At 41.5% G+C, this 13,853-nt stretch overlaps 1 long non-coding RNA gene across 1 annotated transcript; it reads right to left on the reverse strand.

Moving 5' to 3' along the window:
* Positions 1-1,950: 1,950 nt before the first annotated feature.
* On the reverse strand, positions 1,951-4,968 carry LOC308665128. Its single transcript, XR_014025826.1, has 3 exons — positions 4,855-4,968; positions 3,477-3,593; positions 1,951-2,249 (listed from the first exon to the last, which is right to left on the reverse strand). It is a non-coding gene; the product is annotated as an uncharacterized lncRNA (long non-coding RNA).
* Between the last annotated feature and the right edge of the window lie 8,885 nt (positions 4,969-13,853).

Raw genomic sequence — 13,853 nt, forward strand, 5'->3', positions numbered from 1 at the left:
AATCTAAAAGTAAGAATTATTGTTTTGTGTTGCTGTCTCTTCTCTTTTCCATTGTGCTTTTTCCACAACAGTGTCTTATGCATAAATGCTGCAAATCCCAAGGAAGTAGAGGAACTAGCACAGGAGTGTCAAACTACCGGCTCGCAGGCTGGTTGCATCAGATCGAGACATTGCCCACTCCAGCTCCAGCAATGCAAAAAAAGTCGTGATACGTCATGACACATCACATGATATGGCGAGTTTCACACCTATGAACTGGCAATAGTACATTGGGGAAATATCTACAGAGATTCTCTGTCATCCAGGTCATGGTTGTCCCAAAGGTGCTTTACAGGAGGAACTGGATTTTCTTGTTTTTCTTCGAAGACATTTCACTTTTCATCCAAGAAGCTTCTTCAGCTCTGCTGGATGGTGGGGAATGGAAGGACAGTGAGAACAATCAACCAATGGAACAGGAGTTGCATACAGAAGTTGTGGGAACTTCCTCACTGGAAGCTTTCAAGAAGACAGTGGACTGCTATCTGTCAGAAATGGGGTAGTGTCTCCTGCTTAGGTGTGGGGAAGTTGGACTAGATGACCTACAACAGACATGTCAAACACAAGGCCCGGGGGCCGGATCCGGCCCACAAAGTGATTTCATGTGGCCCGCAAAGCCATCCTGGAAACAGTGAGGGAACGGCCCCCACTACCTTGGCTCTGGCCCAGAGACCCTCCTTCTGCCAGAGACCCCCAGATCTGTCCCACTCCTGCCCAGGCCCCCATAGGCATCCTTGATGCGAATGATGTAGAGGTGGCCATGCCCACCCAGTAAGCCATATGCACTTTAGCCACGCCCACCGAGTAGGCCACGCCCACCCTGGCCATACCCACCCGGCACCTTGAGGGCAACCACAATGCTGATGCAGCCCTCAATGAAATTGAGTTTGACACCCCTGACCTGCAAGGTCCCTTCCAACTGTGTTATTCTGAATACCGTTCTGAATACTGGGTTTTGTGAAAGCGAGTGTTGAAAGAATTGGCTTGAGTTCCCAGTTGGGAAAGATGAGAATGCCCCCAAATAAGAAGAATCCAGCTGCTGGAAAAGGAGGCTGTCTTTATTGGCAAGGACAGAAGTGACTTCGGCGATTGTTTCCAGGGCGGCTTACCCCAACTGGTTTGGTGAGAAGATTTTTATGCATTTCTGGTGTTGCGAATAATATAATAATAATAATAATAGAGTTGGAAGGGATGTTGGAGGTCTTCTAGTAGTCCAACCCCCTGCCCAGGCAGGAAACCCTAGACCATTTCAGACAAATGGCTGTCCAGTCTTTTCTTAAATACTTCCAGTGTTAGAGCACCCACAGCTTCTGGCGGCACGCTTTTCCACTGGTTAATTGTTCTGACTGTCAGGAAATTTCTCCTTAGTTCTAGGTTGCTTCTCTCCTTGATTAGTTTCCATCTGTTGCTTCTTGTCCTGCCTTCAGGTGCTTTGGAGAACAGCTTGACTCCCTCTTCTTTGTGGCAGCCCCTGAGATACTGGAACACTGCTATCATGTCCCCCCTCGTCCTTCTTGTCATTAGACTAGACATACCCAATTCCAGCAACTATCCTTTATATGTTTTAGCCTCCATTCCCCTGATCATCTTTGCTGCTCTTCTCTGTTTATCTGGAGACTGCTGCTGTGGGGCTTTCTCAGGAAATGGGGAAGTTGCGGTTTTATGAATGAAACATTCCATCTATAAACGATGCTCAGTTTTTCATCCAGGCTGCTTGCTTGAGGCACTTTCTAGACCCAGAAGCAGAGATTGCTCTCTGGTTTATTGGTGAATTACTTTTCCTTATATTTTAGGCTTTTGCTTGGGCTGAGAACAGGGGGGGGGGTTAAAACAAAGGAAAAGGGGGGTGTCTTCCCACACAATGTTCAGTCTTGAGGGGCAAACTCGAAAAATCAAAACACTTGAATTGAATGCTGAGTTTTATTTGATTCTCAAACTACAGAACTAGCAGAACAGGGCTTTCATAACAAGAGAAAAGGGAAAGAGGGTGAGTGGTCAAAGAAAGCAGGGGAGGGGGGATTATGGACCACCCTGCGGGAAAGGCCAGAAGCATAAATTTTGAAAGGATGGCCCATGATGGATGAGATCAGAACTCAAACAAATTGGCCACTTTTAGACCTAGTTGTTGCAGTTGTCTGTTGCGCAATACATAACTCTCTCTTCGCCTGTCACATTACTGCAATTTGCAGCACATCCCCTTTCGTACTTCGTACCTGTGAAGGAAACACAAAGCAGAATGATTATTAAAAAATACCAAAGAACAAATCTGGGGCTGTTGCTGAAGAAAATGGTAAACCCACTTTTAGCACATTGGTGGATTCCCTCCCAGTAGGAAAGCGGACCTCCTTCCTCCTCTAGGGAATACTCAGGAATAAATTAATAAACAAGATATCTCTGGGGGAAAAGTCCTGTGTTCTGACATGACTCAGGGGCAATGTCATCCCCCTTGGATATTTAATGTGCAAGATCTAATTTCCTCAATGCCAGAACAAATCCCCTCCCCCTTTTCCTCCACCCCTTTCTCTAAAGAAGAGGGAGTCAGGCTATTCTCCAAAGCGCCTGAAGGCAGGACAAGAAGCAGTGGATGGAAACTATCCAAAGAGAGAAGCAACCTGGAACTAAGGAGAAACTTCCTGACAGTCAGAAAAATTCATCAGTGGAACAACCTGCCTCCAGAAGCTGTGAATGCTCCAACACTGGAGGTTTTTAAGATGACACTGGACAGCCATTTGTCTGAAATGGTATAGGGCAGGGGTCAGCAACCTGAAACAGTGAAAGAGCCACTCGGAACCATTTCCCTCACAAAAGGAAAAACTGGGAGCCGGAGAACAGGGTTTCACTGAAGAGTGGAGCCAAGGCGAGATATGCACCTACCCTGCATATTTGAATTGATTGGTTGAACTTTTTTAATCCCACTTTTTTTTTTTTTGGACTGCACATGGCAGAGGACTGGGAGCCGCAGGAGATGGCTGAAAGAGCCGCATGCGGCTCCGGAGCCGCGGGTTGTATAGGGGTTCCTGGCTGAGCAGGGGGTAGGCGGTTGGACTAGAAGACCTCCAAGGTCCCTTCCAACTCTATTATTATTATTGATCATCGCACAGTCAGCCAGATGTTCAGACTGGATTTGGCATTTTGGTCTACCTATCAAGTTGTTGTTGTTATTATATTATTATTATTGTTGTTGTTGTTGTTGTTGTTGTTATTATTATTAATGTCTCCCTCCCCAATCTGGTTTACTCCTGGGACAGATGGGGCACCCCACTCCAAGCCCCCCCCTTTCCTTGCCCCCCTTAGATTCTCTGGCCACAGGCCGTGACCTGAAGGAGACCCAGGCAGAGCACAGAAAGCTTCTACACGACCTCTAACTCTCTGGGGCATTAGGGAGTTCTAGTTCAGTTTCAAGAAGAGAAGCTGAGAGAACAGATAAGAACTATACTTACGTAACCTTTCAGATCCAGTCCACTTTTTAAAGCATTGATTAGAACCTTCTGTGCACTGCACATTAGGAGTCCAAACACACTTCCTACGAGAGCATGATGCACATATCAGGGAGTATCCTAGATGAGCAAAATAAAACATACAAAACTTAGTTGGATATTTATTTTTCTGATCTTGCCATCTTATTATGTATTAGACGATGGATAATTTAATAGCAAAGCCAGCATTGAAAGTATCCATGCGAAGATCGAATGCTCTAGAGATTAGGAGAGATGGCTAACAAAAGGAAACATTATTATTGTTGTTGTTGTTGTTGCTGTTGTCATCTCAAAAATTCCATTTCTGTATTGAACAGTGTGTTGTCTAGGTATACAGGTATTAGAATATAATCATCACATTCATAATAATCTTATCAAAACAAAATCATATACTAGGAAATGGCAAACATATTGTTAAAAATAGTATTTCCCCCATTAAAATTAATTGCATAACGATGAAAGTATTTACTAATCCATTATAAATCTTCCTCACATCATCCACATTTTCTCATATTTCCAACTTTCTAACCTCTGTTCTTATCAGCTAGCCATTGCTAAAATGAATCCCATGCCATATAGTATTCAGTGTCTTCTTTTTCCTTAATTTGTAACGTTAACTTATCCATTTCTGCGCATTCCGGTATTTTTTTTTTAAATTATATTCTCCTCTGCAGGAGTTTTTTTCATTTTTCCAAAATTATGCATCATCTTGACTTGGAGGAAGCATCACTAATCCCCTTTGGCTGCGTCATCCGAATACTGAAATACCACCCAAAGCCAGAAAGAGACAGATGGAGGACTAAGAAAAGGGAACATTTTTCATCCCACTCCCAGGAGTAATTCCCAAGGATTCCCAAGTTGCGGGCCCTATCTATGGGGGGTAATAACTCAGCCCCATAGAAAGAGATGGAATATTCTGAATTTCCCGAGATGCCAGTACACACAGCCACTCAGTCTTGTCAGGGTTGAGCCAAAGCCTGTTCCTCCCCATCCAGACCCGAACCGCCTCCAGATTGAGGACTAAGAAAAGGGAACATTTTCCATCCCACTCCCAGGAGTAATTCCAGGGCAGAATACACTACCCAAAGGAGCCTCTCCTTTCAGAGGCAGTCTACCCCAGAATCCCAGCCTGGAAGAGCCTCTGTGTCTGCTATGGGCTTCTCTGCAAATGGAGAGTTCTTTTTCTCCCCTAAAGCCTTCCATGGACCCTCCTTACGCAGAGCAGAACAGCGAGAAAGTCACACCAACACAAAGGACCACAACTGCCTCCAATACCATCCCTCCCTCTGCACCCTTGTTTCTGGTTTAATTGCCACCCAAGATCAAAGCTTGACAGCCTTACCTGAGTCCAGGTACACAAATGCCACCACCCCCAGGATCAACAGCAGAGTTTTCATCTTGCAATCTTCCCTTCAGCCTGCAAAGTGGAGCCCAGGATTGCAGAGGGCACTTATTTATACCCCTCTGAGATGCCGTCATTGTGGGGGGCTGGATATCTAGGATCAAGAGAGAAGAACAGGGAGATTCGGGAGAAAAGGGGGAGGGCAGGGGATGTGGCCATTTTCCCCCCGACACCAAAATGGAAACCGGATCAGACCAGGTGATGAAACAACCGGTCCGGGTCTTCAAGACAAACACTACCGTCCCGTGTGCAAAACCTGGGCACCTGGACAAGTGGCATCTCTTCCTGTATTTATACAAGATTATACAATCGTTACATAATGCACAATTAAACAACACATTTCTCTGCAAAGTTCAGGGCTTTCTTATTTTTGCTTTGTACTTCAATTAACCCAGTGGGCAACTCCTTGGTTGCAACTGTGGATCTGCCTTCATTCAGGAAACGTTGGCCTCCTTTGAGCAGACTTGAGCATGAGAGGTTCTCTCTAAAACTAGCCTGTGGACTAAGGGATTCACAGGATCCAAAACTCAGGGTAGACAAGGAAGTTGGATAGAGGGTGGGTCAGAAACAGCAGAAGGGTTTCTGGTACAAAAGTACCAGCAGGAAAAGCAGGAGTCATAGTTCCAAGGGACCCCTTGAGTCATAGGTCAACAATTCCTGCAAAGAAAAGATCCTTTTACTCAAGACCTTAAAACCACACGTTCTTTAAACCTTTGGGCGTCCAGAAGAGAACGCTCTCGTCACCCACTAAAAACCCTTTGTCCTTGATAGGTCTTCATAAAGAAGGTCTTCAGGAAATCAAACCTGGCTTTTATTGTGCCCTACAGGGGCCCAATCCCTTGGTTCACATTAATTTTCAACAACAGGTTAAGAGTATGCTGAGACATTCTCATCAGAGAATTATGAACTGATTGTTAGAAACTTAACTTGGAATTTTTTGGTGTTCTACACCAAAGGGGAAGTGAGAAGTTCAAATAGGGGTCCCAGAAAATCCTTCATAACAGACTTCTCACTCCTAGGGCTGTGAGAAAACCCAGAGAACCAGGGAAAACGGAGAAATTTCCAGGCCAGGATGGAAAGCAGAGCCAAAGGAAGAGCCAGGGTCTGTTCCAGGGTGGGTGGCATCAAGTGGCATCACTCAATAGAAAAGCAAGGAAGATTTTTCAGGATTGTACTCAGTCAGCACCAAAGAAATCTATGCTTCTTAATTTCCTCCTGTGGTTCTATGAATCTTTTAGCTGAGAGTCAGCTGTAATTTGGCCTGAAATATCGAGATCTTCACCTAGAGAATCAAAAATATTGCAAATAGGAAGAAGTCTGGGCGATATTTCTTCCCAGCGCTAGGCAGTGCAGGAATCCAGCCCAAAATTCACTAGAAAAACAATGGGTCAGTATGAGCATAACGTAAGCTGTATAAAGTAGGTTTTATATCAACAGCATGCTGCTGTTGTTGCAGGTAAGGGACGTTCAGCTTCACAGGTATAATAAAACTGATCTCCAGTGCAAAGGACTGTTGTTGAGAATCTTTTCGTGATATGTGTAGGACAGGCTGTGCTTATAGGCAAGGGAAGGTATTCCTTTGGCATCCAGATGGTAGAAAATTAATCATGGAGTAGATCTCTGCACTGGCACATCAAGAAAATGTACAAATGGAATACTAACTTATGAGAGGAAACACATGGCCCAAAGAGCAAGATCTACGGTCCTGCTCAAGCAGGGGGTTGGACTAGAAGACCTCCTAGGTCCCTTCAAACTCCTCTTCTCTTCTCTTCTCTTCTCTTCTCTTCTCTTCTCTTCCCTTCCCTTCCCTTCCCTTCCCTTCCCTTCCCTTCCCTTCCCTTCCTTTCCTTTCCTTTCCATTCCATTCCATTCCATTCCATTCCATTCCATTCCATTCCATTCCATTCCATTCTATTCTATTCTATTCTATTCTATTCTATTCTATATTCCAATATGTACTCTATTCTGTTCTGTTCTGTTCCGTTCCGTTCCGTTCCATTCCGTTCCATTCCACTCCACTCCTCTACTCTACTCTACACTACTCTACTCTACTCTACTCTACTCTACTCTACTCTACTCTACTCTACTCTACTCTACTCTACTCTACTCTACTCTATTCCTTTCTGTTTCTTGCTTGCAGGTTCCCCCTTTAATCTACCTCCCTTGCCCCTGTAGTATATTACATCTAAGTAAAGCTGGACCATAAGAAAGGCTGAGCGCCAAAGAATTGAAGCCTTTGAACTCTGGTGCTGGAGAAGACTCCTGCGAGTCCCTTGGACTGCAAGGCGATCAAACCGGTCAGTCCTAGAGGAGATCAACCCTGACTGATCTTTAGAAGGCCAGATCCTGAAGCTAAAACTCAAATACTTTGGCCACCTAATGAGAAGGAAGGACTCACTGGAGAAGAGCCTAATGCTGGGAAATATTGAGGGCAATAGAAGAAGGGGACGACAGAGAATGAGGTGGCTGGATGGAGTCACTGAAGCAGGAGGTGTGAACTTAAATGGACTCCAGAAGATGGTAGAGGACAGGAAGGCCTGGAGGAACATTGTCCATAGGGTCGCGATGGGTCGGACACGACTTCGCAACTAACAACAACAAAAAAGCATAGAAGTGAGTGAAGGATGTAGCTCTAACACTTTGCATTTAATCCAGAGAGAGATCTCCAGAAGTCTGTTAAGCATGGCTATTCTTTTCTGTGTGTGTGTGTGTGTGTGTGTGTGTGTGTGTGTGTGTGTGTGTGTGTGTGTGTGAGTGTGTGTTTGTGTGAACAGTGGACTATTGTAGCTGCCCAATCAATTAGTTGATGTTTCTCGTTCAAGTTCCCTTGTAGTTAGAAGGACCCCAAGAAACGGAGGCTCAAAGTTCTTCCCTCTCATTCTGAGCCAAGCTATTTCAGCCAAACCCAGCTCATGGCATCCTGTGGTCTTTTGAAGATGAAGATGGAAAGAGACTGAAAAACAGTTTATGGATGCGGAATGAGTGGTCTCCTGCAGGAAGGATAAGGTGTGTGTGACGGAATTAACATGAACAAAAGTAAAATTAAAAATGCCCAGCAGATTAGCATGAAAAGATATTACCTGGAATATGAGTATGGTTGTGTTGCAATTGTGAACTGTTTTTTTTAATGAGGAATCAAAGGAGTGAGTGCCACGTCTCTGTTCACAGCTTGCGCCTCTAGGCACGCTAAGAAGGACAGGACAATAATTTTGCACAGTGTGCAATGTTTGCATTGCATTAGCAAAGACCATTGCAGATCTGTCTTAAGTCCCATGGTATTTGGAGGAACACCAAGACCTTTAGCAAGGGGTATTAGCTCAATCAGTTATTGGCATAGGAAGACAGCAGGGGAGAAATGGTGAGGTGGGGGACATAATGGAATTTTAGTAGGTGGAGAGATCATAAAACTCATTCTCCTTTTGGGCACAACGATAACTGTCAGAAATTGCTGTCTAACAAGTGCAAAGTTTTTCTTCAATCAATAACCAAAGTTCCTTTTTTAAGCCCCAATTATCCTTGATGGTAGTGAAAGTCTGAGAATTAAAGCTTTTGCTCAAAGTTCCTCTATATAATTCTGAGCCAAGGCATGTTAATTGAATCAGCCAACTTGAGACTTCAAAATATACATAGGAAGAAGGCAGCCGGTTGATCCAATTTGGATCAGAACAAACGGAGCGAAGGAGAAATATTTTTGACGTTGCATTTAATCTGGAGAGAGATGATAAGATATCTGTTAAGCATGCTTATTCTGGGGGTGGGTGGGTGAGCAATGGAATAGTGTAGCTGCCCAATGAATGAACAGTTGACATTTCTCTTTCGAGTTCCCTTATACTTAGAAGCACCCCAAGAGACACAGGCTCAAAGTTCTTCCCCCTCATTCTGAGCCAAGATATTTTAGCTAAATGGATCATATTGAAACACCTGCGATGATCCCTTTCGGGACCCAGCAAGGGATGGTGCTGGATGGAATAGAAGGAAGATTTTTTTTTATTGAAAAGTTTTACAGTACATTTTATTTTAACAAAACAAAACAAAACCCCTCCCTACCCCCTCCCCTCTTCCCAACCCTCCCCAACACCTCCCTCCCTCCCCCTCCCCCCTCCCCGACTTCCCAGAGCTAAATACAAGGTATAAAAGTACAAACAATCATAGTCTACCATATGCAAACAACAATAAACTATTAAATCTATCGCACTTTAACTCTTATAAAATAACTACAAGCAATATAAATATCACATCAATACTTATTCAAATGCTAAGTGAAACTTTTTAGTCCCATATTTATTCTGGATATAATCAATCCATTTTTTCCACTCCACAATATATCTCTGTTGCGAATGGTCTTTCAAGTACGCTGAGATCTTTGCCATTTCCGCCAGGTTGGAAACTTTTAAAGTCCATTCTTCTATAGTCGGCAGTTCTTCCTTCTTCCAATATTGCCCTACTAAAAGTCTTGCTGCCGTAATTAAATTCAACATCAACTTAGTGTCCACAACAGTAGTGTCAGTAATAATGCCCAGTAAAAACAATTGCGAACAAAACTTTATCCTTTTCTTAAATATCTTTTGCATATTCCACCAAATTTTAATCCAAAATGCTTTAACCTTTTTACAGGTCCACCATATATGAAAATACGTTGCATCTTCACCACCACACCTCCAACATTTAGGCTGGCAGTTCGGATACATACTTGCTAGTTTTTTAGGATCTAAATGCCACCTATAAAACATTTTATAAAAGTTCTCTCTTAAATTTTGAGCTTGCGTAAATTTTACATTTCTCACCCAAATCTTTTCCCAAGTATCCATTGTGATGACTTCTTGAAAATTCTGAGCCCACTTTATCATACAGTCTTTAACAAGTTCTGTCTCTGAATCAATTTCTATCAGTGCAAGATATATCCGTTTGATATGTGCTTGACCTTGATCTCTAATTTGCTTTACCACATTTTCATCAGTCATTGAAAAACCAATTTTCTGATCTTCTTTCCACCTGGCCTGTAATTGCCCATACTGAAACCAAGTTTGTATAATTTTTTCTTCTCGTAAGATATTATACGGCTTCAAATACCATACATTCCTTTCCAAACTTAAAATTTCCTTATATGTAGTCACATCATGTTTAAACCCAACACTTATATTTTCTATTGCGTGTTTCGGTATTGCCCATATAGGTATCTTATAATTTAGCTTATGTCTATACTTTTTCCAAACTCGCAACAGAGCATGTCTTAAAATATGCACCTTGAACACATTATCCACCTTCTTATCATACAATAAGTATGCATGCCAACCGAATAGCAAATCATGACCTTCAAGATTTAATAATCTCACTTGTGTTAAATTAATCCAATCACTTATCGCTGACAAAGCAGCAGCTTCATAGTATAGTTTAAAATTAGGCATTTTAAGACCACCTCTCTCACGCGTATCCTGCATAATCTTAAATTTAACTCGTGGCCTTTTCCCTGCCCAGACAAATTTATTAATACCCTTTTGCCATTCCTCCAAGTTTGAATCCTTTTTAAGAATAGGTATCATTTGAAATAAAATAGAAATTTCGGCAAAACATTCATTTTCACTGCTGCAATTCTTCCCAATAAAGATAATTGTAGTTTTTTCCAGCTATCCAATTCTTTTTGAACATTTCCCCATAGCTTTTCATAATTATTTTTATATAGCTTTACATTTGAGGGTGACAAATATACCTCCAAATATTTAACCCTTTTAACAATTTCAAATCCCGTTAGCTCTTCTAAAACAGCCTTTTGTGATACTGTCATATTCTTAGACAACATTTTAGTTTTTTGAATCCAGAAAATTTCCCATATTGCATTATTATCTCCATCAGTTCTACAACTGAATCTTCTGGCCCTTGTAGTATATTACATCTAAGTAAAGCATAGAAGTGAGTGAAGGATGTAGCTCTAACACTTTGCATTTAATCCAGAGAGAGATCTCCAGACGTCTGTTAAGCATGGCTATTCTTTTGTTTCTCTCTCTCTCTCTCTGTGTGTGTGTGTATGTGTGTGTGTGTGTGTGTGAGTGTGTGAACAGTGGACTATTGTAGCTGCCCAATCAATTAGTTGATGTTTCTCGTTCAAATTCCCTTGTAGTTAGAAGGACCCCAAGAAACGGAGGCTCAAAGTTCTTCCCTCTCATTCTGAGCCAAGCTATTTCAGCCAAACCCAGCTCATGGCATCCTGTGGTCTTTTGAAGATGAAAATAGAAAGAGACTGAAAAACAGTTTATGGATGCAGAATGAGTGGTCTCCTACAGGAAGGATAAGGTGTGCGTGACGGAATTAACATGAACAAAAGTAAAATTAAAAATGCCCAGCAGATTAGCATGAAAAGTTATTACCTGGAATATGAGTATGGTTGTGTTGCAATTGTGAACTGTTCTTTTTAATGAGGAACCAAACGAGTGAGTGCCACGTCTCTGTTCACACCTTATGCCTCTAGGCACGCTAAGAAGGACAGGACAATAATTTTGCACAGTGTGCAATGTTTGCATTGCATAAGCAAAGACCATTGCAGATCTGTCTTAAGTCCCATTGTATTTGGAGGAACACCAAGACCTTTAGCAAGGGGTATTAGCTCAATCAGTTATTGGCATAGGAAGACAGCAGGGGAGAAATGGTGAGGTGGGGGACATAATGGAATTTTAGTAGGTGGAGAGATCATAAAACTCATTCTCCTTTTGGGCACAACGATAACTGTCAGAAATTGCTGTCTAACAAGTGCAAAGTTTTTCTTCAATCAATAACCAAAGTTCCTTTTTTAAGCCCCAATTATCCTTGATGGTAGTGAAAGTCTGAGAATTAAAGCTTTTGCTCAAAGTTCCTCTATATAATTCTGAGCCAAGGCATGTTAATTGAATCAGCCAACTTGAGACTTCAAAATATACATAGGAAGAAGGCAGCCGGTTGATCCAATTTGGATCAGAACAAACGGAGCGAAGGAGAAATATTTTTGACGTTGCATTTAATCTGGAGAGAGATGATAAGATATCTGTTAAGCATGCTTATTCTGGGGGTGGGTGGGTGAGCAATGGAATAGTGTAGCTGCCCAATGAATGAACAGTTGACATTTCTCTTTCGAGTTCCCTTATACTTAGAAGCACCCCAAGAGACACAGGCTCAAAGTTCTTCCCCCTCATTCTGAGCCAAGATATTTTAGCTAAATGGATCATATTGAAACACCTGCGATGATCCCTTTCGGGACCCAGCAAGGGATGGTGCTGGATGGAATAGAAGGAAGATTTTTTTTTATTGAAAAGTTTTACAGTACATTTTATTTTAACAAAACAAAACAAAACCCCTCCCTACCCCCTCCCCTCTTCCCAACCCTCCCCAACACCTCCCTCCCTCCCCCTCCCCCCTCCCCGACTTCCCAGAGCTAAATACAAGGTATAAAAGTACAAACATTCATAGTCTACCATATGCAAACAACAATAAACTATTAAATCTATCGCACTTTAACTCTTATAAAATAACTACAAGCAATATAAATATCACATCAATACTTATTCAAATGCTAAGTGAAACTTTTTAGTCCCATATTTATTCTGGATATAATCAATCCATTTTTTCCACTCCACAATATATCTCTGTTGCGAATGGTCTTTCAAGTACGCTGAGATCTTTGCCATTTCCGCCAGGTTGGAAACTTTTAAAGTCCATTCTTCTATAGTCGGCAGTTCTTCCTTCTTCCAATATTGCCCTACTAAAAGTCTTGCTGCCGTAATTAAATTCAACATCAACTTAGTGTCCACAACAGTAGTGTCAGTAATAATGCCCAGTAAAAACAATTGCGAACAAAACTTTATCCTTTTCTTAAATATCTTTTGCATATTCCACCAAATTTTAATCCAAAATGCTTTAACCTTTTTACAGGTCCACCATATATGAAAATACGTTGCATCTTCACCACCACACCTCCAACATTTAGGCTGGCAGTTCGGATACATACTTGCTAGTTTTTTAGGATCTAAATGCCACCTATAAAACATTTTATAAAAGTTCTCTCTTAAATTTTGAGCTTGCGTAAATTTTACATTTCTCACCCAAATCTTTTCCCAAGTATCCATTGTGATGACTTCTTGAAAATTCTGAGCCCACTTTATCATACAGTCTTTAACAAGTTCTGTCTCTGAATCAATTTCTATCAGTGCAAGATATATCCGTTTGATATGTGCTTGACCTTGATCTCTAATTTGCTTTACCACATTTTCATCAGTCATTGAAAAACCAATTTTCTGATCTTCTTTCCACCTGGCCTGTAATTGCCCATACTGAAACCAAGTTTGTATAATTTTTTCTTCTCGTAAGATATTATACGGCTTCAAATACCATACATTCCTTTCCAAACTTAAAATTTCCTTATATGTAGTCACATCATGTTTAAACCCAACACTTATATTTTCTATTGCGTGTTTCGGTATTGCCCATATAGGTATCTTATAATTTAGCTTATGTCTATACTTTTTCCAAACTCGCAACAGAGCATGTCTTAAAATATGCACCTTGAACACATTATCCACCTTCTTATCATACAATAAGTATGCATGCCAACCGAATAGCAAATCATGACCTTCAAGATTTAATAATCTCACTTGTGTTAAATTAATCCAATCACTTATCGCTGACAAAGCAGCAGCTTCATAGTATAGTTTAAAATTAGGCATTTTAAGACCACCTCTCTCACGCGTATCCTGCATAATCTTAAATTTAACTCGTGGCCTTTTCCCTGCCCAGACAAATTTATTAATACCCTTTTGCCATTCCTCCAAGTTTGAATCCTTTTTAAGAATAGGTATCATTTGAAATAAAATAGAAATTTCGGCAAAACATTCATTTTCACTGCTGCAATTCTTCCCAATAAAGATAATTGTAGTTTTTTCCAGCTATCCAATTCTTTTTGAACATTTCCCCATAGC

Source organism: Vipera berus (assembly GCF_964194415.1).
Source record: "Vipera berus genome assembly, chromosome: 3".
NCBI lineage: Eukaryota > Metazoa > Chordata > Lepidosauria > Squamata > Viperidae > Vipera > Vipera berus.